This window comes from Dama dama, chromosome X (genome assembly GCF_033118175.1).
Source record: "Dama dama isolate Ldn47 chromosome X, ASM3311817v1, whole genome shotgun sequence".
NCBI classification, from domain to species: domain Eukaryota; kingdom Metazoa; phylum Chordata; class Mammalia; order Artiodactyla; family Cervidae; genus Dama; species Dama dama.
The window spans coordinates 142,754,399-142,779,670 of NC_083714.1; the positions used below are offsets into that span (position 1 = coordinate 142,754,399).

At 40.5% G+C, this 25,272-nt stretch overlaps 1 protein-coding gene across 1 annotated transcript in view; it reads left to right on the forward strand.

Moving 5' to 3' along the window:
• The first annotated feature begins 22,102 nt into the window (after positions 1-22,102).
• The window catches only part of MID1 (midline 1), a 394,448-nt gene continuing 391,278 nt past the window's right edge, over positions 22,103-25,272 (forward strand). The window contains exon 1 of the mRNA XM_061137897.1: positions 22,103-22,289. The gene's annotated coding sequence lies outside the window, so the exon portion shown is untranslated. The remainder of the gene's footprint in view (positions 22,290-25,272) is intronic.

Genomic DNA, 25,272 nt, shown 5'->3' on the forward strand with positions numbered 1-25,272 from the left:
ATATACTTTATAACCTTTAATTATCATTCAGGTTTAGTGTGATTCTCGTATCAGTCATTTATTTGTTTATTCATTCAGTAAATAGCAAGCAAGCATATGTTGAATATCAACTAAGAGCATTTTCCACCTAAGCTGTGACTAACTTTACCAAATAATTGTTTGTAACTGATATAGGAGGTGATATTCCAAAGCTCAGGCTTCCCAGGTTGGGACTTAGCAACCAAACAACCAATTCCAAAGCTCTGTGTATGTGCAGGCTAACATTAAAGATGTTATGTATTTTTAAACCTTCTATATATTGAATTGTACTTTTAAAAATTATCATACACACTAATTCACGAATTCCACAAGTTCTGAATTAGTTTATGAGATACCTGTGTTCAGTTTTCAATATAGGTGTTTCAACTACAGTATTATAATAAATTTTAGAAATGATTTTTAATATTATATATTAAATATATATGTAAGATATATTTAATATGTTTTATAATCCATAGGACAGTCCAGTTTTAGATCATCTCATGGCCTTTTCTATTGGCATGAGGTGGGAGATGCCTATTTCTGGCCCTTTGCCAAACACTTCAAATGGTGAAATAATTAGACGTTACCCCAAGATTAACACTTGGACTTTAAGGAAGTCACCTTTTATAAATAGAAGAAACTCAGTATAGACTTCCACCTCTGTCACTACCATTGGGGCATTGGCCAAGTAAGCATCCCCTCCTTGGGCACTCTGTTTGATTATACACAGACACACATGCACTCACATACATATAAATATAGTTTAAATTCTATTCAATGTACAGATATTCATACACATATGGTTTAAATTCTATTAAATACATATATGTATACACACATACACATAAATATGGTTTCAAATCTATTCATTACACATATACACATAAATACATATATGATTTAAATATTCAGTACATATATATATGTGTGTATGTACATAGTCTATTCATTGTAAAATCTATTCATTATACATGCACACACACGGAGTTAATAATGTCACCTTTGAAATTAGATTTGCCTCCTCCTACATATTAGCTGTGTGGCAACTTCTCTGAAAGTCACTTTTCTTATCAGCACATGGCAATATAATACCAATACTTTATTTCAGAAGTTTAAATAAACTGTGCAAAGCATGATATGCTGAGCACAAAGGCCTCACACAAATGACATTATCATAGGAGTTGCTATGATCATGATCGTGATTATCACTGTCTAAAAACCTCAGTGGGAAGTAACGTATTTTCCAATAGTTGCTTCCTCCAAGTACTGCATGATTGCAAATCAAGATCTTTGCAACTTAATGACTTCAGCATTCTTTTTCTTTTTTAAAAGAATGCAAGTCGTAGATCTTGACACAAGACGGGCTAGTACCTTAGTGGCACAAGTTAGTGTATTAATGTAGAGATGACAGTGGGCCCGAGCCATCACTGAACCTTCAGGTGAAAGCGAGCTTTCCAATTCATGGTGTGCAAAGGGTGTAGCCAACCTCTGCTTGGACCAGAGTGGCATTATTTGCATTGTTGGCGGGAATGTAAATTGATATAGCCACCACAGAGAGCAGTATGGAGATTCCTTAAAAAACCAGGAATAAAACTATCACATGACCCAACAATCCCACTACTGGGCATATACCCAGAGGAAACTGTAATTGAAAAAGATGTGTGTACCCCAGTGTTCATTGCAGCACTATTTACAATAGCTAGGACATGGAACCAACCAAGAAACCCATCGACAAATGAATAAGAAAGTTGTGGTACATATATAATATGGAATATTACTCAGCTATAAAAAGGAATGCATTTTAGTTAGTTTTAATGAGGTGGATAAGCCTAGAGCCTATTTACGGAGTGAAGTAAGTCAGAAAGAGAAAAACAAATATCATGTATAAACACATGTATATGGAATCTAGAAAGATGGTACTGATGAACCTATTTGCAAAGCAGCAGTGGAGACACAGACATAGAGAACAGACTTGTGGACACAGTGGGGGGTGGAGAGTGGGACAAATTGAGAGAGTAGTATGGAAACATATACATTACCATATGTAAAATAGATAAGTAGTGAGAATTTGCTGCATGATGCATGGAGCTCATACAACTCAGTACTCTGTGACAACCAGAGATGGGGTTGGGAAATAGGAGGGAGGCTCATTACAGAGGGGACGTATGTACACCTATGGCTGATTCATATTGATATATGGCAGAAACCAACACAATATTGTCAAGCAATTATCCTCCAATTGAAAATAAATAAATTAAATTTAATAATTAATAAAGGAAGATTGAGAAGAAATGGCCTCGGAATAAAGAACGGTTCTTTATATTTAAAAAATAAATTCTCAGAACAGCATCGAAACATGTATATTATCAAGGGTGAAACAGATCACCAGCCCAGGTTGGATGCATGAGACAAGTGCTCGGGGCTGGTGCACTGGGAAGACCCAGAGGGATCGGGTGGAGAGGGAGGTGGGAGGGGGGATCGGGATGGGGAATACATGTAAATCCATGGCTGATTCATGTCAATGTATGGCAAAAACCACTACAATATTGTAAAGTAATTAGCCTCCAACTAATAAAAATAAATGGAATAAATAAATAAATAAATGACTGGGAAAAAAAAAACAAAAAACAAATAAACTCTCTCTGGGGAGAGACAGAAGAACTCCATCTGGGAATCCAGGTTGATGGCAGGAGCTTCTAGCCATGTCATTTCAAGTCGAATGGGTGAAGTATGTCAGTTCCAGGCAGTCAGCCCCCTTAGAATCAGTGTCTGAGTCATAATTGGAGGCCCACTGTTGTCATACAGACTCCTTGAGAAAGGACTTCAAGTTCCACAGATAAAGAACCAGTATGTAGCATGATCCAGGCTAACCTGTAGTTTAGCAGGGAAGAACACAGAGTGTGTATGCCCCCATCACCACCCTTGTGACATATACTGTTACACATGTCCCTCTATACCCAGCATGGCACATTTGTCCTACAAAGAAAATACTACAGCTGTTTCAGTCAGCTAAGTAATTCAGCTGATGAAATGAACCAAGGACTTCCCACAACTGTTGATTACTCACTCGCATTTGACTCCAGCACAGGTGGCCAATGACAGTAGAAAGGAAGTAGTTGTCTGAGGATCCACATTGCTTCATTCTAGTGGCTCCATCACTACTAGGGTCTCAGAGGCCTTTGCTGTGTTCTCAGCATCTGGCCAAGAGGTGAGTGCAGAGAGAGGTTCAAGACCAATCAGGAGGCCTGAGGAAACAGGCCGCTTGGCACAGGCCAGCTCCATTCCCTTGCCTCACTTCACTGCAAGAGGCTGGGAAATGTTTAGTTTTGTGCCCAGGAGGGCTTGGCAAGCACGTGCCAGTGTTTCTGCCAGACTCTTATTTCCATATTTGAGGAAATGTGATGGAGCTTGAAATAGGATTAGTACTTAAAATCAATCACATACATTGTGAAAAGGATTCTCTTATATTGTAACAGGGAAGATTTTACATGTTTTTGACAAGAAAGTGAAAATAATCAAAACTCATGAATTTCAGTGACCCCCCCTTACCATGTCAGTTTATCCCCCTTTGTTCCTTCATCTCTCTGCCTCCCACTTAGGCGGCTACCCTGAGATGTTGAGGTCAGCTCAGGGACAGCAAATAACTGAGCTGGCAGCAGAGAGAGGCCTGGGAGTAATGATAATGATTGTTTCCAATGTTCAAACACTGTGCTAACCTATATCATTGGTTATGGAAAGGACACTACTGAGACCACAGTCTTGAATTGTTTCATGTCCACTTCCTGTCAAAGGCCCAAATGAAATCATTGTTTCCTTCTCATCTTTTATTCTCCTTGGCTACTGTTTTTCCTCTCTTGGTTGTACACACGAATCATTGGAATGCTATGGTGGAAAGACTCTAAGGAGAGGCCCCCACCACCACCCATCCACTGATCCCCTTCCGGTTTTCTCACCATTGTGTGATTCCCCTCCCTTGAATGGATGCAGGACCTGTGACATGCTTCTAACCAATAGAATACGGGCAAGGTGATGGGCTTTCACTTCCACAATAACATTACTAAGATTGCAACCCCTGTCTTGCTAGCAGACTCTCTCTTTGGCTGGCTTTGAGAAGGCAAACTGTCTTGGAGAGGTCTATCCAAAAAGGAACTGAAGGTAGCCTCCAACCAGTAGCCAATAAGGAATCTGGACCCTTAGTCAAACAGCTCTTAAATAACTGCATTTGACCAACAATCTGGGTGAGTTTGGCAGCAGATCCTTCCACAGTCTAACTTTCAGATGAGGCTCTCTCCCCAGCTGGTGAATCCATTACAGCCTTAGGAGACCCTAAAGTAGTGGAATCAGCTCAGGCATGACAAGATTTCTAACCCACCAAAACTGGGAATTAATTAACTTGTGTTGTTTTGAGCTGCTAAATGCATAGTAATTTGTTTGCAAAGATGACAACTAATATAGATACTTGTTTAAAAAAAAATACAGAGTCCCAAGGCCTAGCCACAAAGTCCATTTAGCAGGACTGGAGAAGGACTTGGAAATCTGAATTTTTCACCATCATCTCAGATTGTGATGTACCTGGTTTAAAAACCACTCCAAATTCTCTAGTCTTGATTCTTATACCTAGTCAGCCTCACCAGAAAGTTATATATCTCAGCCTCATTATTTTTAATTCCAACAGAAGTGAGCAAAAAGTTATATTCTAATGATTTTTCTCTTAGTCCATTATAAAAACTACCTATATTCATTTTCTATTCCTGCTCTAACAAATTACCATAAGTTTAGTGGTTTGAAAGAAACCATAAATTTGTTATCTTATAGTTTTGTGGTTAGAAGTCTGAAAATGGATCTCACAAGCCTAAAATCAAGGTTTCAGCACGGCTAATTCTTTCTGAAATTTTCTGAGGAGAATCTTTTTCCTTTGCTTTTCCAGCTTTTAGAGGCTGCCTGCATTCTTTGGGTCCTGGTTTCTTTCCAGCAATGTTGCCACTGAGACCTCTGCTGCCATCGCCACATCTCCTTCTCTGACTATGCCCCTTCTACTTCTTTCTTTCCCATATAAGGACCCTTGGATTACACTGGCTCCACCACAGTAATTTGAGAGAATTTCTCCATTGCAAGACCCGTAACTTGATAATGTCTACAAAGTCCCTTTTGGCATGTAAGGTAACTTTCACAAGTCTAGGGATTAAATTATGAACATCTTTGGGGGGGTGGTGTTATTCTGTCTACCATAAGATCCATTGAATAAAATATCTGTGTCTTGATGCTGGTGAAATGGTTGTCTCTTTCTATCACATGAACTATGTAATTTGTCTCGGTCCCCTTTATTCCTTGGCTCCCAGGGTCTTAGAGCTAGTAATTGTGTTCAGTTGTAATAACTCTGCTGACTTGCTTTCTAATCCAGCTGCTTCCTTTTGTTCATTATTTTCTTCTGACTATTTTATCCTTATTTTAGCAGTTCTGTTTTGTCTTTGTCATTCATTATAAGTTGATTTTGGAACATTACTCGAATATACAAATCCCCATATTTAGGCTTAACCCCTGGATCACCTGATTGTTAATCTCTTACCCTCTAAGGCCATCAGCCACTGAAACATTTTCTCACTTGGTAGCTGGACTTTCTCTTATATTTTACTCCACCTCTTCTTCTGTGTCCTTCCCACAGCCACCCCTGGCTCATGAAACCACTTACCAATCTAATTATCAATTTCCCCCAAGGAACTGTGGATAAGTAGTTCACCTTCTACCCATTAGGTGGATTCTGCTAAGGCCTGTTATGCTGTGATGAGTGAACTAGTTCCTGAACCCTTGGTCAGTCTGCCCATGGAAGAAAGATATTCTGAACTGATCTCAAATACACTGGGCTCATTAAAGTACTTGAACAAATTACCCTAGTAACTCCCATAATAGCCACACACCTCAGGGGAACCAATAACGTTATCCATGTGTTATGAGAGGAAATATTGAGTCAAGGAAGGTGAAGCAATCTATAGATTCTATTTCTTCAGGAAAATTATCTTGGTTTGAGGGTTTTGGGTGACTTAGATGGATGAATCCCATTCCTGGTTTTCCATTTAATCAGTACACCCCAATTATTGTTAGAAGTAGTTTGACAAAATAATTTTGTTAGCCTAATTAAAATATAGATTCCAGATACCATAGTGTGGAATGGTTAGAAGAGCAGAGAATATAGTGCAAATTTTAGAAACATGATGATTAAAAAGTCTGCTGAAATGTTTTAAAGTTAAGCGTATATGTTCAGCCTAACAAATTTCTATAAAATGAACACCTATATAGCCATTCTCTCCTTAAGCCCCAAATCTGTCCATGCCTCAAAGATCAGATTAGACACCCTTCAACAAAGACTTACATATGCCTCTATTTGTAATCTTTTTCTCATTGAATTTTAGAAACATTATTAATAGTCAGACTCTTCTTATGTCACATACTTATGTATTATATGTGTATGTATGTGTGAATTCATATTATTCACACAGTGCATTCCTGAACCATCCTTTGATTTTCTGCAGCACTGAGTGTCACTGTTTAACTGTCACTTGAATAGAGTTCATCAGAGAAGGAACAAGTGAATAAATTAGGGAGTGAGTGAATGAGACCATGGAGGTCATTACCTCAGGGGTCGAGTTAATGGTGGTCACCTATCCCAGAATGGAATAGTCAAATTCCCCATGTTTTGGACATAGACAAGGGTCAGAAAGCTGGGTCAGCCAGGGCAGCCCTGGACAAACTGTTCAGTCTTAACTTTAGGCTGAAACTGGTCTCCACTCTGTCCACCTCCTGGGATTATGTGGCCTGGGGTCCCTTAAACAATGCTCAGGGTTAAAAGGGAGTCGTATATTTCAACATCTTATTTCTTTGTAAAGAGGGATAGGATGGAAGAATTACCTTGAAGAGTAAGGCATACACTGCTGCCACTTTACTTACATTTATATTGTGTATAAATATATTTTACTCTTCTCATGAGGCTTCACATATACATTCTTGATTCAAGCACAGGAGAAATATTAATCTGGATACTGCCTTCAAAGCTGTTGACCATGGAAACATTAAGCAAATGATTAGATGTTGATAATAAGGCGCTTGCTCTTACTGATCTCATTTCATCCTCAGAGAAACCCTAAAAGGTGGAAATTGTTCTCTCTCCCTTTTTACAGATGATGGGAACAAAGAACCTCAAAGAGTTTTAATGGCATAGCCAAGGTCATCTGTCTACTTCCTAGTTGAGTGTCTGTGTTCTACTCAGCTGTGGTGTAAAGGAGTCTGGCACATAATGGAAATGCAGAATGTGGGCTTTTGAGTCAAAGAAAGTAATCCAAGTTATTCTAATTATGGTCTTGTTTATGATTAAAGTTTAGAATGAAGTGGTGATATACCAGTTGTGTATTCTTTAAAAATGTGCCGCAATTTATTTTAGATGATAATGATTGAGTACCTACTGTGTGCAGGCCACTGGGATAGTGGTACACGGTAATCTGTAAACCTGTCTGTTCCTCACGTTTTGCATGGGAAATAGGATATTACTCTCTTTGCCTTCAGAAACCAAATCTCTCTTTTTGTAAAATTTCTTTCCTCTGAATCACCTGGAGCTCTGGCTGTTGATATTTAAAGAAAAACTTTAAAAATAAAAAGTCCTATTTTTCCCCTCAAAAGCCTACTTTTATATGTCAAATGAGCTTTGTTCTTCAGATTATTATGATCTGCTGTTAATTTACTAACTTGATTCAGCAAAACAATTGAGTTCTGTGTCCTAAGCTATATCTGAATATTGTGGGCACAGAAAAGGTGTGCTGCCATCTGGTATGCAGAAGAGTAGTAGGTGGAAGGCATAGGGGATGGAATTATTGGGGAATCCCAAAATATTGTCTTGCATTTGTTACATAGTCTTCTAGTTTATTATAATAGGATTTCCCAGGTGGCGCAGTGGTAAAGAATCCACCTGCAATGCATGAGACCCAGGTTTGATCCCTGGAATAGGAAGATCTCCTGGAGAAGGAAGTGGCAACCCACTCCAGTATTCTTGCCTGGAGAATCCCATGGACAGAGGAACCTGGCGGGCTTCAGTCCACGGGGTTGCAGAGTTGGACACAACTGAGCACACACGCACCATAATAGGTATATACTATGTATGATATGAGATAAATCCTACTAATCTTTCTCACCTTCTCTGTTGATCATGCCAGGTTGAAGCCTGTATGTTTTACTATAAAATTTGTTCATTCATTTCTTTTATAGGTATGTAGATACAAAGAGATAGGGATACTTAGTGAGAGAGATTCTGTCCAGACCATCTGAGAATATTTGGCAATATCCAAACACATACTTGGCTGTCACGATGCATAGGACAGCCCCCTACACATACACGCACACAGAATTGTCTGATTAAAATGTCAGTAGTGCTGAGAAGCCTAGTGGATTATAGTCCATGGGGTCACAAAGAGTCGGACACAACTGAGCAACTAAGCGCACACACACACACAGTGCTGAGAAACTTTGAGATAGATACATACAAAGATAGCTAGCTAGATAGGTGGATATGTAAGAAGAAAGCTAGATATATACTAAGTACCACATGCTGGGCTCAGCAGAGAAAAACCAGAGCATCCCTTATTGACAGCAAATTTAATGTGCAGCCATCATATGTCTTCATCCCTCAAAATCCAGCCCTGTTTTCATTATTGGGAAAAATGAAGTTTGGCCTCTCCCAGGATTTATTGCCTTTCTAATCAGCATTTTTTAGGAGTAAAACTACCAAAACATGCATTTCTAAGTGAAGTTAATTTTCTGTACAGAATACATAGTTCCTAGCACTGATAACAAATTCAGCAGACTTAATCAGATTCAGATTTGGTATGCTGTTTCAAGGGAAAAGGAAAACAAATATAAGTGGGTACTTTAGAGCTTTGGCTCTTGCTAAAGAGTTTATGTAATTTGCCGAATTAAATTTTAAATCCAAGCTTACAAGAACTTCACATTTATGATATAAAATTAATTCAAGATGAAATATGCAGTCCCCTGAGATGTCTTCCCAGCTCTATCTCCCTCTTCTCCCACTTTCAGCATGGCTCCTATTACCAAAATCTCAATCAGTTTCGAGATAGAGATTTCCTTCATGTAGTATGTATGTGGATTCTTCAGTCAGTCTCAGTAAAAGATTTGGAGAGCTAGATGTGAGTATCCCACCCATGAAATACATATTTGGACCTGGTTTCCAGGTGGTGCAGTGGTAATGAATCTGCTTGCCAATGCAGGAATCACAAGAGATGCGAGTTCACTCCCTGGGTTGGGAAAATTCCCTGGAGTAGGAAATGACCACGTGCTTTTGTATTCTTGCTTAGAAAATTCCATGGATAGGGGAGCCTGGCAGGCTACAGTCCATGGGGTTGCAAAGAGTTGGACACGACTGAGCATACACACACACAGAGCACACACAAATCAAATGTTTTTGATTGGCTGTTAATAGCTCACATTTTAACCTAGTTAAGACTATCCTCATTTATATTGCTACTGTTTCACATCATTTTTAGAAAATACCATGCAAAGTGTAAGTAAGTGCACACTGGTCTGCAGAAATTCTTATTGTGCATTAATTCCGATGAACCGTGGGGTTAGATGGTCAGGGAAACCACTGTGAAACACTGGGGCAACTCTTCTAAGAGAACCCCAAAGAGTTTATGTGTGCAACTTAAAAACATAATCTAACTTTAGGGTCTTTTTTTTAACTCTCTATTTTTCTTTTTTTGCGTCCCCCAGGTCCATCTAGTCAAAGCTGTGGTTTTTCCAGTAGTCATGTATGGATGTGAGAGTTGAACTATAAAGAAAGCTGCATGCTGAAGAACTGATGCCTTTGAACTGTGGTGTTGGAGAAGACTCTTGAGAGTCCCTTGGACTGCAAGGAGATCCAACCAGTCCATTCTAAAGGAGATCAGTCCTAGGTGTTCACTGGAAGGACTGACGCTGAAGCTGAAACTCCAACTACTTTGGCCACCTGATGCAAAGAACTGACTCATTGGAAAAGACCCTGATGATGGGAAAGATTGAAGGCAGGAAGAGAAGGGGATGACAGAGGATGAGATGGTTGGATGGCATCACTGATGTGATAGACATGAGTTTGAGTAAGCTCCAGGAGTTGGTGATGGACAGGGAAGCCTGGCGTGCTGCAGTTCATGGGATCACAAAGAGTCAGACATGACTGAGTAAATGAACTGACTATATATTCTCAAATAGACCAAGAACTAGATTGATTTCTAAATAGAAGTGCTTATTAGGACTAAATCAAAGGTCAATTCTAAATGTCTCTTTGATGGCATTGGGACACTAGAGAGAGTAACATTCTCAAAGAGCAACTCTTTGGCAAATGACAGCTTTCAGTGTCAGAAATTTTGTGATCAGTGTCTCCAAGGTGAGTGAGTGAGTGAAAGTTGCTCAGTTGTGTCTGACTCTTTGCAACCCCTTGGACTATGCAGTCCATGAAATTCTCCAGACCAGAATACTGGAGTGGGTAGCTTTTCCCTTCTCCAGGGGGTCTTCCCAACCCAGGGATCAAACCTGGGTCCCTCGCATTGCAGACAGATTCTTTACCGACTGAGGTACAAGGGAAGCCCAGGGGTCTTCCCTCATAGCTCAGTCGATAAAGAATATGCCTGCAATGCAGGAGACCCAAGTTTGATTCCTGGGTTGGGAAGATACTCTGGAGAAGGAAATGGCTACCCACTCCAGTATTCTTGCCCGGAGAATCTCATGGACAGAGGAGGCTGGGAGGCTACAATCCATGGGGTCACAAGAGTCAGACACAACTCTTAAGCAACTAAACCACCACCACTCTTCAAGGTTCCTGAAAAACTTGGTAAACCAAAGTTATCTTGACACACCTGCAGAAGCTTGAGAATCACATAGAAAAAAAGACCTAATATTTGAAAATAAAGGCAGAGAAGTTTCTACGTATGCTCACATGTTTCAAAACTGCGTCAAATCTCTCAGTTCTTTTAAAGAATTATCCTTTTCTCTGTTCTCTATAGCTTAAGAGAATAGCGGGGAGCCGCATAACAAGAAAATGGAGCTCTTAACACACTCCTGGAGCCCACCTGTCTATTTCTTTGTCTGTTGCTCTTCACATGTCCCTGCCCCTGGTTTCTGTCCTTCTTGGATGGGTATTTTCTCCATCTTATTTTTCCTTCTCTGGTCACAGTGTAAAATGAATGTGCTATGTTTTATTGTTCTTGTTTGGGTCTTTTTTTTGTTTGTTTTTTAATTTATTTATTGTATTTTTGGCTGTGCTGGGTCTTCATTGCTGTGGCAGGCTTTCTCTAGTTTCAGCGAGTAGGGGCTACTATCTAATTTTGGAGTGGGGACTCTTCATTTTCGGTGGCTTCTCTTATTTCTTCTCAAGGACTCAGTAATTGTGGCACACGGGCTTACTTGCCCCTCAGCATATGGAATCTTTCTGGACAAGGGATCGAACCTATGTCTCTTGCATTGGCAGGCAGATTTCAAACCATTGGACCACCTGGGAGGTCCATGTTTTGTTTTGTTTTGTTTTTTAATAACTGAGGGGAATAATTTTATATTAACAAAAGAAGTTTCGAAATAAGTACAAAGTGATCCTCTATACCATTTACCTGGTTTCCTCTAATGTCAATATCTTACATTACCATGGCACTTCTGTCAAAGTAAGAAAGCAACATCAATACATTACTATTAACTAAACTACAGGCTTTATTTGGGTTGCTCGAGTTTTTTCCACAAATGCCTTCTTTCTGTTCCAGGATCCTGTCCAAAGTACTACATTGTATTTAGTCATCAGGTCTCTTTAGGCCCCCCTTGGCGGTGAGTTTCTTTGTCTTTGCTTTCCTCTCCAAAATGTTCCCTGTTTTGAGGAGTACTGATCAGGTGTTTTACAGAATGTCAGTCACTTGAGCTGCCACAGTCTGAATGTTTTTGTCTTCTCAACATGCATATCCTAATCTCCAATGTGATGGTATAATTCTCATGATTGGAATTAGTGCCCTTATAGAAGAGGCCCCCACAGAGTTCCCTAGCCCCTTCCACCAGGTAAGGATACACGAAGTCTCCAGCTCAGAAGAGGGTGATCACACCCGACCATGGTGGGAGCCTGATCTGGGACTTCTAGCCCACAGACCTGTGAAGAATAAATGTCTGTTGTTTATAAGCCACCCAGTCTGTGGTATCTTGTTAGAGCTGCCCAAATGGACTAAGACATTAGGTTTATCTCTTGTTTTTTCATGATTAGATTGGGGTGATGGGTTTGGGGAAAGATACCAAGGAGGTGAAGTGCCCTTTTCATCACATTGTAACATGCTATCAGCATCACTTATCACTGCTAATGCGGTCTAGTTGATTTCTAATGCCACAGAATGCCCATTGCGCTTAATGTAAAAACAAGAAAATGCAATATTTTATATTTGCGCTATAGCCTAACTTTTGCAGCTCTTCCAACCCTTAATTAGGTTGCCGTTCTCTACCCCAGAATAGGAATGTGTATGTGACATTCCTACGTATGTATGTATGTATGTATGTAATCAGTATTACTTGGTGACTGAATGAATCTCTCTCTGTCTCCACCCTCATCTATTATAGGTCAGGGACCCTGGGTGGGAAAAAGAAACATCTTAGGCAACCTAGATACTAACCAGTCCACAGTCCAACCAGTCGTATTGATTGGGTTTTAAAGAATGAATTAAAAATAACTTCAGAAAACTGGGGTACGTTTTCATCCTCCTAAAAGGATGTTGGAGGTTTTCTTATGATTTATATATTTGACTGCAGTGTTGTAAACAGTGCTAATGAAGTGAGAGGTAAGCATGTAGGAGTTCAGCAATACAGACCTTGGGAAATGCGGAGGCACTTTAGAATTAGTATTGTCAAATTGCTTGTTTTCATTGCATTTGAGGATGTTCCTTCCTTTGTGGTAAGTTGCCATCTCGTTAAAAGGGAAACTCTCAACAACATCATCTCAAAACACCTGCCTCACCACATGGAAAGAGGCAGCCTTTTATGAGCACTAGCTTTCTTTTCTCTGTGGTTTCACCAAGTTTTGATATTTTATCCAAAGCAGTGGGTTTCTCGCTGCTGACAGATGCAGTTGCAGGTTGCAGAGTAAAGTGAACTGTTTAAAAATTCTACTTGCTGAAGTTTTCAGACCACTCATTCCCTCCAAGCTAAGTGGTAAAGGCCAGAATGATCGCTCACCTTCGCTGGTGGCCCTGGGGGCACAGAGAATGTTGAACAGAAAAGCTGGGTTCTCTCGTGCCAAGACCTGTGCCTCCAGAAAAATGATCTGCCAACCCCGGGGAGGTGACGGGGCAGGCTGATCCGAGGAAACATGAGTTTCTCATATTTCCTAGTCTTTTCTGTATCGGCGGTTAATAATTTTAAACTGTCCTGGCATTTTGCAAGCAATTTAAAGGCTGCGAATCCTGAAGTGTGGGGTGTTTTGTGGGAGTGACGTGGGTGGGGAACTCTGTCATCCTAGTCTTCTGTTTTGAGAGTAAACATTCTTGACTAAAGATAAGGTGCAAAACACCCTCTCTCCTTCATTGTCCATAGGCCCCAAATTCAGACAATAGGTCTGTGGGGGAAATAGTGAACGATTTTCTAGCCTTTGTTCCTCCTCGGTTTCAAAATATATTAAGAAAACTATGGGTGACACAGAGGGCTTTTATAGGGACCCAGATACCTAAAAATCACTTTCAAATTGAATTTCAAAAAATAAACTCCCCAGGACAATTCATACGCTCCAGCAAATTGGGTGTTTGGGTACTTGGACACTGAATTGCACAGGAAAGGTTTCTTAAGATAAGCATTTGTGTTTCAAATTTCCCCCACTTGGCTCTTTATGATAACAGCTTTCATAAATAGTATAGCAGTTGAAACATTTATTATTGGAACAGAAATGCAATTACATGCAGATGTTGTCCTGTGATTCATTGCTTTGTGCTCCACACATTTTCAAGCTGGAGGAAGAACAAGCAGGTCATCAAGTAAATGCTCTCGGCTGAGCTCCACTCACTCTCCTGACTTGAGTTATCTAATCTCTTTTGTGAGTGTTGCCACAATCTCGTCCTCCGTGGCCCTTCTTGGCAGCCAGTTTCATTGTGCAATTATTCCAACTACCGTCAAGAATGTCTTTTCATCCAACATAAACGTTCTTTCCTTAATCCAAACCTGGTTCTTTCTCCAACATTCTTGTTCCGAGGCATATAAAAGGACCACCCCATTTTAATTTTTTTTTCAGTTTATTATCATTTTCTCCTTTTGGTAACATCTTAGAAAGTGATCCAAACTGTGAAGGTGATAACATAAGACAATTGAGATGGAACCACTGGAGGTGGGACGGGTGGTGGTGTCCTTGGTTGTCATTGGTCATGGATGGCCTCTTCCTTGGAGGAAACCTCTGCATACATTCTGAGGGCTTAGGGGTTAGCAGTGAAGATGCCAAGTGTATCCATTTCCTATTGCTGCAGTAACAAATTATCACTAGCTTGGGGCTTCCCTGGTGGCTCAGACAGGAAAGAATCTGCCTGCAATGCAGGAGACCCGGGTTTGATCCATGGATTGGGAAGATCTCCTGGAGAAGAGAATGGCTACCCACTCCCGTATTCTTGCCTGGAGAATTCATGGACAGAGGAGCCTGGTAGGCTACAGTCCATGGGGTCACACAGCTGAGCTACTGACACACTTCAGTGGATTAAAACAACTCAAATTATTTTCATACAGTTCTTCAGGTCAGAAGTCCAACACAGGTCTCAGTGGACTAAAATCAAGGTGTCTCCAGGACTGTATTCCTTCTGGAAACCTTAGAGGAGAGTCTGTTCCCAGCCTCTAGAGTCTGACCCCATTCCCTGGATCATGGTCTCCTTCCTCCATTTTCCAAGCCACCAGTAGTTAGTCAAGTCTCTCATATCACATTATGCTTACACAGATTCTTCTGCCTCACCCTTCCACATTTTAAAGACCTTGTGATTTCTTTGGACCCACATGGATAATCCAGGCGGATCATCTTAAGGTCAGTGATTTAGGAACCTTCATTCCATCTGCAACCTTAACTCTTCCTCCTCATTTAACTTAATATATGTGCAGATTCCAGAGACTTGGATGTGGACATCTTTGGGAGGTCACTATTCTGCCTACCACATGAAGCAGAGCATTTCAGGCAGTGGAAGAACATGTAAAGGCCCTAAGGTCTGAACAAGATGGGTATGATGGGGGAAGAGAAGGAAGACCAATGTGGGTGGACATAATGCTCTGAGGTTAGTCTGGGGAAGGCTGGCAGAGGTCAGATTATGGAGAACTCAGTGGGCCATGGTATGAAAACTAAATTGTGTTCTGGTCATAGGAGGAGACCACTAGAGGTTTTGAGCAGGGAATGGCATGAGCTGATATATATTTTTAAAAGATGGTTTGAGCTGCTCTGTGAAAATAAACTGTGGAGAGGCAAGGGCAGATGTAGGGAGAACAATTGAGAAGCAAGTACAGGGGATTCCCTGGCGGTCCAGTGTTTAAAACCAGGCACTTTGACTGTTGTGGGCCTGGTTTCAATGCCCAGTCGAGGAATTCAAGGTCTCACCAACTAAAAAAAAAAGACAATTACAGTGATCTAGTTCAGAGGTTCTCAACAGGAGGCAGTTTTGTGCCACGAGCCACTAGGGAACATTTGGCTATGTCTGAAGAGACTTCTTGGTTGTGACTTGTGGTTAAGGGGAGAGAGAGTACCACTGGAATCCAGTGGGAAGATGCCAGCGATGCTGCTGAGCATCCTACAGTGCCTAGGGCAGCCCCCAGCACAAAGAATGATCCTGCCCTGTGGTGCGGAGGCTGAGAAACTGGAAGGGCTGGAGGCGACAGGAAAGACATGGTCAGAGCATGTGTAGCTCAATCATGTCCAACTCTTAGCAACCCTGTGGACTGTAGCCTGCCAGGCTCCTCTGTGCATGGAATTATCCTTGCAAGTATACTGGAGTGGGTTGCCATTTCCTTCTCCAGGGTTTGGACACACACTCACCCATAACTAGGCTTTAGCTTTCAGGGCTTTATCAAAGAAGGAAGAGGCTGTGGGGTTGACTTCAAAGCAGATTAGATTGGAGAGGGAGGGGCTGTGTGGGGCACATGGGCGAGGGGTAGGAAGGAGAGGTTATTTTCACAGTGCTGGGTTTCCCTCAGGCAGCCAAAAGGACACGCTGTAGCACTTCCATTGCATCTTGTATCAGCTATCTTGTCCTAGTTCCTATTATGTATTTGGTGTTTATCATGGTCTAGAATTATAAACCCAGGGAACCCAGGTCCTATTTTATTCTCCATCATCACTAGCTTGGTGACATCAGACAACTGACTTAACCTCTCCTTATCTCCATTTTCACCACTGGGCTTCCCAGGTGGCTCAGTGGTAAAGAATCTGCCTGCCAATGCAGGAGACTCAGGTTCTTATACCTGGGTGGGGAAGATCTCCTGGGGAAGGAAATGGCAAACCTGCTCCTGTATTCTTGCCTGGAAAATCCCATGGACAGAGGAACCTGGCAGGCATGATTTAGCTACTAAATAACAACTAAAAAAGACAACATCTGCTTTATCAACCTCATCTTGTTACAAAGAACTTGGGAAGAAAAATTAAAGCAAGATATGTATATATTCTGCTTTGCAAATTTTTGTTCCCTGTAATTTCATTATCATAATCCTTCTTTTCTAGATTTCATTATGTTTTCACCATCAATATTTTTATACCTGAAAAACAATGTAACTGATAAATATTTAACACATTGAAAAGGCTAATTATATTTTAGATTTTATTTCCATGACATTTTCAAGGATCACATAGTCCAGTTCTTTCTGAATATTTAATAAGGAAACCAGTGGAGTAACATTATTGGCTAATTTAATTTAATTTAATTTATTTCACCAATTTATTCACTAGCACCTGTGTGTAAAGGACTATTAAATGAACTAGGCCAAAATAGGGTTCCTCTTGCCTCTAGGCACGTGCAATAAATTTGTGTATCTTGCCATTCTGAGACAATTCTCATAACATGGAGACTAGGGGTCTGCAAAGTGTAGCCCAAGGTTGGCCGCCCAGTTGTGTGAATAAAGTTTTATTGGAACACAGCCACACACGTTCATTTCCATATTATCTGTGGCTGGTTTGGACCACAGTAGCTGAATAGAGTAGCTGCAATAGAGAGGTGTACAGCTGGCAAAGTCAAAAATATTTACTATCTTGCCCCTCACAGAAAAAAATTTGCCCACTCCTGACCTAGGGTATTTAAGTCTTTTGGAAATTTCAGCTTTTGCTTCTGAATTTGCTCTGATTTCTTATTTCTAAAAATGTGGATCTCCAATAAAGAAATATTTTAAGAATTCCTATTTCCCTATGTTTACATGGCTTACATCACCATACCACAGGCTTTACAAGTAAAAGTGTTAAGCTACCAGTATGTATTCAGCTTATAGGCTAATAATGGCCCAATATAGTTTTTCTCCCATCCGTTTCATAGATCTTTCATTCCCATCCTCTATTTATCACTATCGAACCCAAGCTTCTTTCTTAACATTATTTTCCCCCATCTCTTCAAGGTCATTTTGAATTATAACACAATCCTCTGAGGTGTTAGCTATCCAATTTGGCACCATCTGCAAATTAAATCAACTTGTCTTTTATTTCATCACTCAAGTAACTGATGCAAATATTAAGAAGAGCCTGCCTCAGGACATCCTTTTAAAATGTCACTGTTTCCCTCAAGGTTCTGCCAGAACCATCAATAATCTGAGTCCATTTTTAAGCTCCCACTCCTCTGGAAATTGGATCTAGTCAGTGATGCCAAACCTCAGATGCCAGTCATGATACCATAGTGGTCATGAGCATGCCTCCTTAATGAACCCATTCCTCTAAGCGGATGGGTTTGCCATACCTGTTGTGTCTGCTCATCATGTATTCTGGTTCTCCTGTCTTGCTCTGAAATTAAGGAGGGCCGGAAGACTTGCTTTGGCCAGTGAAAGGTGAGCGGAAGTTTGCATCCTTTAGGGAGTGAAGTTTTGAAAGGCAGTTCATGATTCACCAGGCCCGCGTTTCCTGTCTTGGCAACCGTGGAAGTACGTGTTGAAAGGAACCTTCATCAGGTTGGGCTCCTGAGTGACCGTGAATAGAGACCTGTCTCTAGAGATCTGCATAGATGTGCAGCACGAGTGAGAAACACACCGTTGTTGTTATAAGCCACTGAGACCTGGGGGTGGCTTGTTACCAGAGCATAACCTCACCCATCTTGTCTGATAACAGCTCTTGAGCACCATAATATTTTTCTAGAAAGCTCCATGAAAGCTCGGGACCATTCTTTTCCTATGGATCCTTTGCTGTGTATATCCCTCACAGAACCTTATCCACTGTGCATAACACTTAAATGTTTATTGCATAGAAGTTACTTAATAATAGATTGATAGATAACTGGCTAACATATTTAGGGAATCTTTTTTATGCTTTTGTGTCCTGTTTTTATATATGTGTGTGTGCTCAGTTGTGTCCAACTCTTTACAACCCCATGAACTGTAGCCCACCAGGCTCCTCTGGCCATGGGATTTCCCAGGCAAGAATACTGGTGTAGGTTGCCATTCCTTTCTCCAGGGGATCTTCCCGGATCAGGGATAGAACCCACAGCTTTTGCATCTCCTGCATTAGCAGGTGGATTCTTTACCACTAGTGCCACCTGGGAAGCTGTATTACATATGAATTAAGGATAAAAACAACTCCATGTACATCCAGCTTCCTATGCACCTTCAAGGTATTTTTCAATTGAATGCCCTAGTTCTCCTCTATTGTTTGATATAAGGATATAGTCATTATGATGGAGGTTTTACCTTCCCTAATATTTACTTTGGTTAACTCAGCCCAGATTCACCACTTCTAATCATGGTAAGACCGGTCTCTGGCCACTGAGAGTAACCTGCACTCACTATAGTGAGAGAATGAGCTTGGGCATTTGCCTATTAATGCTTCTGTATTGGGGCTTCCCTGGAGGCTCAGATGGTAAAGAGTCCACCTGCAGTGCAAGAGATGCAGGAGACATGGGTTCGATTCCTGGGTTGGAATATCCCCTGGAGGAGGGAAGGGCTACCTACCTACACCAGTATTCTTGCCTGGAGAATCCCGTGGACAGAGGAGTCTGGCAGGCTACAGTCCATGGGGTCACAGTCAGACACGACTGAGTGACTAACACTTTCCTTCTTTCATTTCTGTATTGATGTGGAGTTTCAATGAAACATCCTTCTGTTAGGAGAAATTTAGGGAAACATTAGAGCTTCACATTCCATAATATTGATGTGCACAGGCTTTCTTTAAGATGTAGTTGGGACATGCCTCACTTGCTCATGGTTGTGTTCCTGGGACCTAGCAAAATGCCTGGACCATAGAAGCATCAAACAATACATGGAATGATTTGCATTTGATACTTTCCAACATCTTTGAGATAGGCAGCCCTTTTTATTTCTGTTTTGGAGGTGAAGCTCAGAAACATTACAAGTAATTTACCCAAGATCACACTAGCTTCTCAGGCATTTGCTCTTTCTTGGGTAGCATGGTGCACCCAGGCTTCAGTAGAAAGAGCAAATGTTCTGGAGCCTGATGGACTGAGATTTGAATTACAGCTCAGCTACTCATTAGTTATACGTCATTGGGAATTTCTCAAATCTATCCCCTGATGTTTTCTTTAAACCACAATGATATTTTCTCCCCTTCAAGTAGGTCTTATATTTTATTTCGTTTCCCATAAATGCTATTTTGGGGGCATGGTATAATGATTCAGCTGTATGTACTCTCTCATTGGGGTCCTCTATGGTTAGGTTGAATTCATGTTGCTTCCCTGACCCTGTCTTTCCCAAACCATTTCTTGAGGCATCCAAGATGGATTTAGCAGAGGGTTATATTCCCACTTTGAAATACGCTACTTTCAGATCCAAATTTCATTTTGACTTTTCAATTCAATAATTATAGCCTAAGATATTTTATGTTTAAAGCCCAAATGATTGTTTGCTTAGAATTGTAAGAACAAATTTGGAGGCCAGCTTAAGGCACTTAAAGGTTTAGCCTGCCCTGGAAAAAAAATGCATTCTTTGTCTTGCATCAACATGTTAATAAAGTCTAAAGTTCCTGCACAAACAGAACTTGCTTCAGCGGGAATTATGAGAACATAAAGGATGCAGGATCATAAATGGACTATATTAGTGAAAGCCATTTACCTAGCATGGCACACAGAGTTTTATTTAAGATTAATGAAAACCCAATAAATAGAAAACACTAATATTCCTTCCAGTGGGGCAGTCAAGATGAATCTTAACTTGATATCACAGAAATGTGTGTACTGTGAACAGAAAAACGTGTGCAATATTTGCAAAGTTATATTTTCATAATATTTTATAACCCAAATTTATATTCAATAAAAATGCACCTAATATCTCATTTTAGGATCATTCTGGAGTCAGGTAAAGGCAGTCATTTTAGCAGTAAGTTATGACTTCATAAAAGAGTATTTTAATCAGTTGGTATGTTACCTTTAAACTCTCTGGACATATGATTCTTAAAAATGATATTTGAACATGGAAATCTGCCATTTGAATGTTTTTCTGTCTCTTCACATGGATTTTATTTTTGAAAATTCTATTGGAGGTAAACTCTAGAAGATCTGAGATTTTGGATCTGCCACAAAATGGATCATGAGATTTTAGACCAGTCACTTTATCAGTGCAATTAAATTTTGTTATCTTGAAAAGGAAATAATAACACATGCTTCCTGTAGAGATATAAAGAGAAATTGTATGGAAAAGTCTTTGGCCAGTGGAAAATGCCCCTGTGGTTTGTTTGTTTATTTATTTTTTGTAGTCTCCTGCTCTTAGCAGAAACCCTTCATGATTGGTTTGTGTCGGTGCTGGTTTCTGTAGCCTGTAAACATTCATTCTCTCCCCTTCCCTGAGCAGAGACCTAAGACACAGCACTGAGCTATTTTTGCTAAGATCCACACTACTCAAGGAGCAGTCAACCAGTGGATGAAATAGGAACAAATGATTATCTTATTTTAAGATAAGCTTTATTTAGCAGGCAGTCTTCGCCTCCAGCACTCAGGTACTAAGTCTTGAGTCTGTTCTTCATAGTGAGACTTCAGTGGAATTGGTTAGACTTAAAAAGAATTATTACTTTTCTCAAAGGTAGATAAATGTAGAGGAGAAGAGCCAATTATTAGACAATGGATGTGTTACATACTTACATTTAAAAACTGTTTTGAGCCTAGAGTTAAACCTTCCACAGAGTACTTTTAAAGATACATTTTCTTATCCTCTTAAGGCTAAGAGGTTGTTTAAATTTTTTTCCATGTAATTATGCAAATTCACAAGTCTTAGATTTCTTTCCTGAAACCATCAAATAACACTTCAATGTGTGGGCTCAGGAGGGTTATTTCAGGGAATAAATAGATATCATTATGTGTCATTTTGCCCACAAAAAAAGTGGCAATTACTGCATTGTAAAAGGAGTAAACTCTAAATGATCTTATTTTTTATCTACTAAAGGCCTGGAAAAGTTGAATAACTATCAGTTACTATGTTCCTATAAAGCACTGGGGTCTTATTTGATAGAGGTTTATTCATATTCTCGTCCCATCATACGTTCTATTCACTTCTTTGAAAATAATTTCAAGAAAAGTTACCCTGGTTTTAAAAACATGAAAGACAACCAATAATATCCTATGCTTTGGTTTTTCTCCCTACAGTGCCTTTATATAATAGAAGGTCGGTCATAGCTCATGATATAAAATACTAGCTGTTGACTCACAGTTACACTAGAAGGGCCAATTTTACAGACTGCTGGAATAAAGATGATTTTAATTAAATTGCACAAATCCCTTTGTACTACAACCAAAGCCTCCTCAGGCTGGCTGACGCTGAGCCACTCTGGCGTGTGTAGAGTTAACCAGGTTACCGGGCTTCCTAGTTAACTTCTTTCACCAGGAATGCAATTCGTGTTTACCTATATAAGGAAACCTGTTAGGCTGACCTGAGTTTGGCGGATTTTTGCGCTGACTGGGAGGCGTGTGAGCACACAGCCCAGAGACGGGGAGTGATTCCGAGCTGGACAGAGCAAGCTTCCTGATCGCCCCAGCCATTCAGCTGATCCGAGGCAGTCTGCCTGGAGGACCTACAGGTTTGCCTCTTCCAGATCACAGTTGAGGAACAAAAACCCCGTCCTGGGAAAAATGGGGAAGCCGGTGAGTCTTACCGATCTCTCTCTGAACGCTGCTGCTCAGGGGCACGCCTCGCTGGTCTCACCCAGGAAGTGGAGGCAGAGGCGTCGCTCAGCCTCTCACCCCACAGCTCCTTCCTGAACAAACACCAGGCTTCGCGAATACCTCCAGACAACTTTTCCTGCCTGTTTTGTACCCCGAGAATCCACAGAGGCAGTGATTTTCGCACCTTAGACAGAGTGTTTTGGTGGTTTGGGCGGGGGTGGGGGGGGGGCGTAGGCTTTTTTTTCTTTTTACTACTCAGGAGTTTCTCTCCTACCACGATGAGCAAACTTTCTCATCTTTGTTGCACTCCACAGAGTGGAAGGGAGCCCCGGGGTGCTTCACGAGAACTCCGAGCCCCCAAGGATGTCAATAGTAACTTTAAGTGGGGTTCCAAAAACCACAGGCGGGGTGATAGTCTATAGAAGTGCAATTTGTCACAAAAAAAGGCAGTCTGGAGGTATCATTTTTCATTCATGTGGCAGCAAAAATCCTTCCATCCTGCACATGTAATAAAGGACACCTTCTGAGACACTGAGAAAAGAAAGAAGCTGAGCTGAGCTCTTTGTTCTAGACAATGTAAAGAAGCCCACTCTTGCATTTTGACAAGTTAGCATATGTCTACTTATATATAAGGCAGGAACGATGTAGAAAGGCTTTATGTCAAAGGCATTGTGGTCGATTGAGTTAAAATTTGGCTCTATTCTATATGTGGACAAAAATTGAAGTCTGAATGTAATTAAACAGGGAAATGTGAAAGTGTTTAACAGACTTGCAGGGGAATTTTAGTAATACTGTGGAATGCTCAATTATAAGAGGCAACTGAGTGAGAAAGAAGAAAAAGCCGTTCCAGCTGAGTTCTGGGGCTTAGGTAAAACTTTTGAAAAGAAAGTTTATTTTAAAAAAAATCTAGTATAGCCATCCAAACTGATTTTGGAATGGAGCACAATTTTTTTTTTTCTGGCAAGGTGATTTTCTTAATTCAGTGAGCTTGGATAATTGTTTTGAATGATTTGACTTTTCATCTTGCAGAGAAATATTGTCATTTTCTGTCATGCACAGTGACTTAATCCTAAGGGTTTGGGGAGCAGGCAAGTGGCACACAGACCCAATTTCCAATTTGTCATATTAAGAAATTAGTTTCTTAAATTAATTTCAAGAAAAGTAACCAGCACAAACAAGCAGGTTTGAGCGAATGGCCACTTTTTTAAAAATTGCAAGTCATAGTCCATTCAGTAGTGAGGCTATGGGTTTAATACAGGGATTGGCAACTGCTTATTCATAAAAACAAAAGCTATGGCCAGTTTTATTTAGAACTCTCAACTTGCAAAAGCCTTACTATTTGCAGTAACACAGTTTAAATGAAACCTGCTCATCTCAATGAGAATGAAACCAAGAAAAGCAGTGTGTGTGTAAGACAGTAGATGTCTTAGTAAATAAATTTTATAACACAAGCAGCAGAACTGAGGAGCCTAATGCAAATGTTTTAAAGCTTGTTATCTCCTCACTGCTGCTCAGAAAAATAGGAGTCTTGATATTATACTGCTTTTGATGGGAATCAGTAACCCAGGAGACACAAAACACTCTTAAAATATACAGTTAATAACAGATGTTTGTACCTGGTTTTCTCACCCTGGTAAAGAGATGGCCCCCAGCCAAGTCAACTAGCACGTCCACTGTTTTTTCTGTGAGTTGATATGTACACAGTTATTATACACTAATTACATCAACGGCCAAGGGAATATATAACTAGAAAGATAAATCCGTCTCCTGGGGTGGGGAGGGCTGGGGGTAAGCTTGGGTTTGGGGAATCTCATGTTTAGAGTTCTCCTTGCCAGTGGCTGATGAATTACTGTCAGTGACTGGGATCCCTGACTCCTGAATTTACTTACCTCTGTTTCCTGGGCAGCTCATTTGGGGGTAATAAGAGTGATTATTGTACTTAACACTTTGGTATTCATAGAGTCCCAACAGGATTTCTTCTTGAAGATTAAAGTTATTTCAGGGTCTGAACTAATTCACCAGTGAAAGGCAGGTAAGGTGCAGCGGTGCCGCATTAGTTGTTTCCCAGTCACTGGTGCTGTGTGTTTAGGTCTGTGAGGTGTTAGTAAGTGTCCTGGTTAAGGAGACTGAAAAATCATGGGAGGGAAAAAGCAAGTAATGGAACCTTAATATTGTCCTTTGCTCATATATGTTGTGACACCCTAAAAAAGTGCAGCGTAAATGTACCTGATGGATCCTTTTTGGCCTGATCATCCTGAGGAACATTCTCTAAGGCAAAGCTTTCTGAAAGATGGGCCATGGAGTACTGGTAGATGATGAGCAAGTTTCAGACATGCCCAGAAGTTGATCCCTCTTGGCATCTGGGTCATCAAGCTGTGCCTGGGATGGGCATATCCCCCTGAGGATTATCTATGGACCATTTAGTTTCCTCAGCTTGCCCCAATGCATTGTACAGATAGGATCAATTTCTATGTAAAAGTTAGGAAACGGTCTTTGACAATCCAGGCCCAGAATACAGAGACAGCCAGGGAAAATTCAACTACTGTGTTAAAACCTGAGCCTTGAGGCTCAACACTGATGAAACATAACCTTATTCTTTTTTATCATCTTTCATGTTATCGTGGGGAAGCCAAGGTCCTCTGTATGTCACCCAGTTTGCCCCCTTTGTCCTATAACAAAGTTAAAGAAGTATTGGGGTGTGTGTTGTTGTCATTGTCATTGTTTTTCTATTCTTAAAGATCTCCTAGAAAGCTGATGGCAAACGATTTTCTCTTGGGATCCTTTCTAATGTTTAGTCATCATTTATTCTTTTTCTCAAACTGCTATCACAGTTTGCTTGGCTAAGATTCTGCTGCCACCAGTGTGGCCTGGTCCAGAGGCAATGACACAAAAGAACCTGGTTTCCAAAGTTATTTATTAAATGTAAATTCTTTCCTTAGATACTGTACCAAATTTGTACACA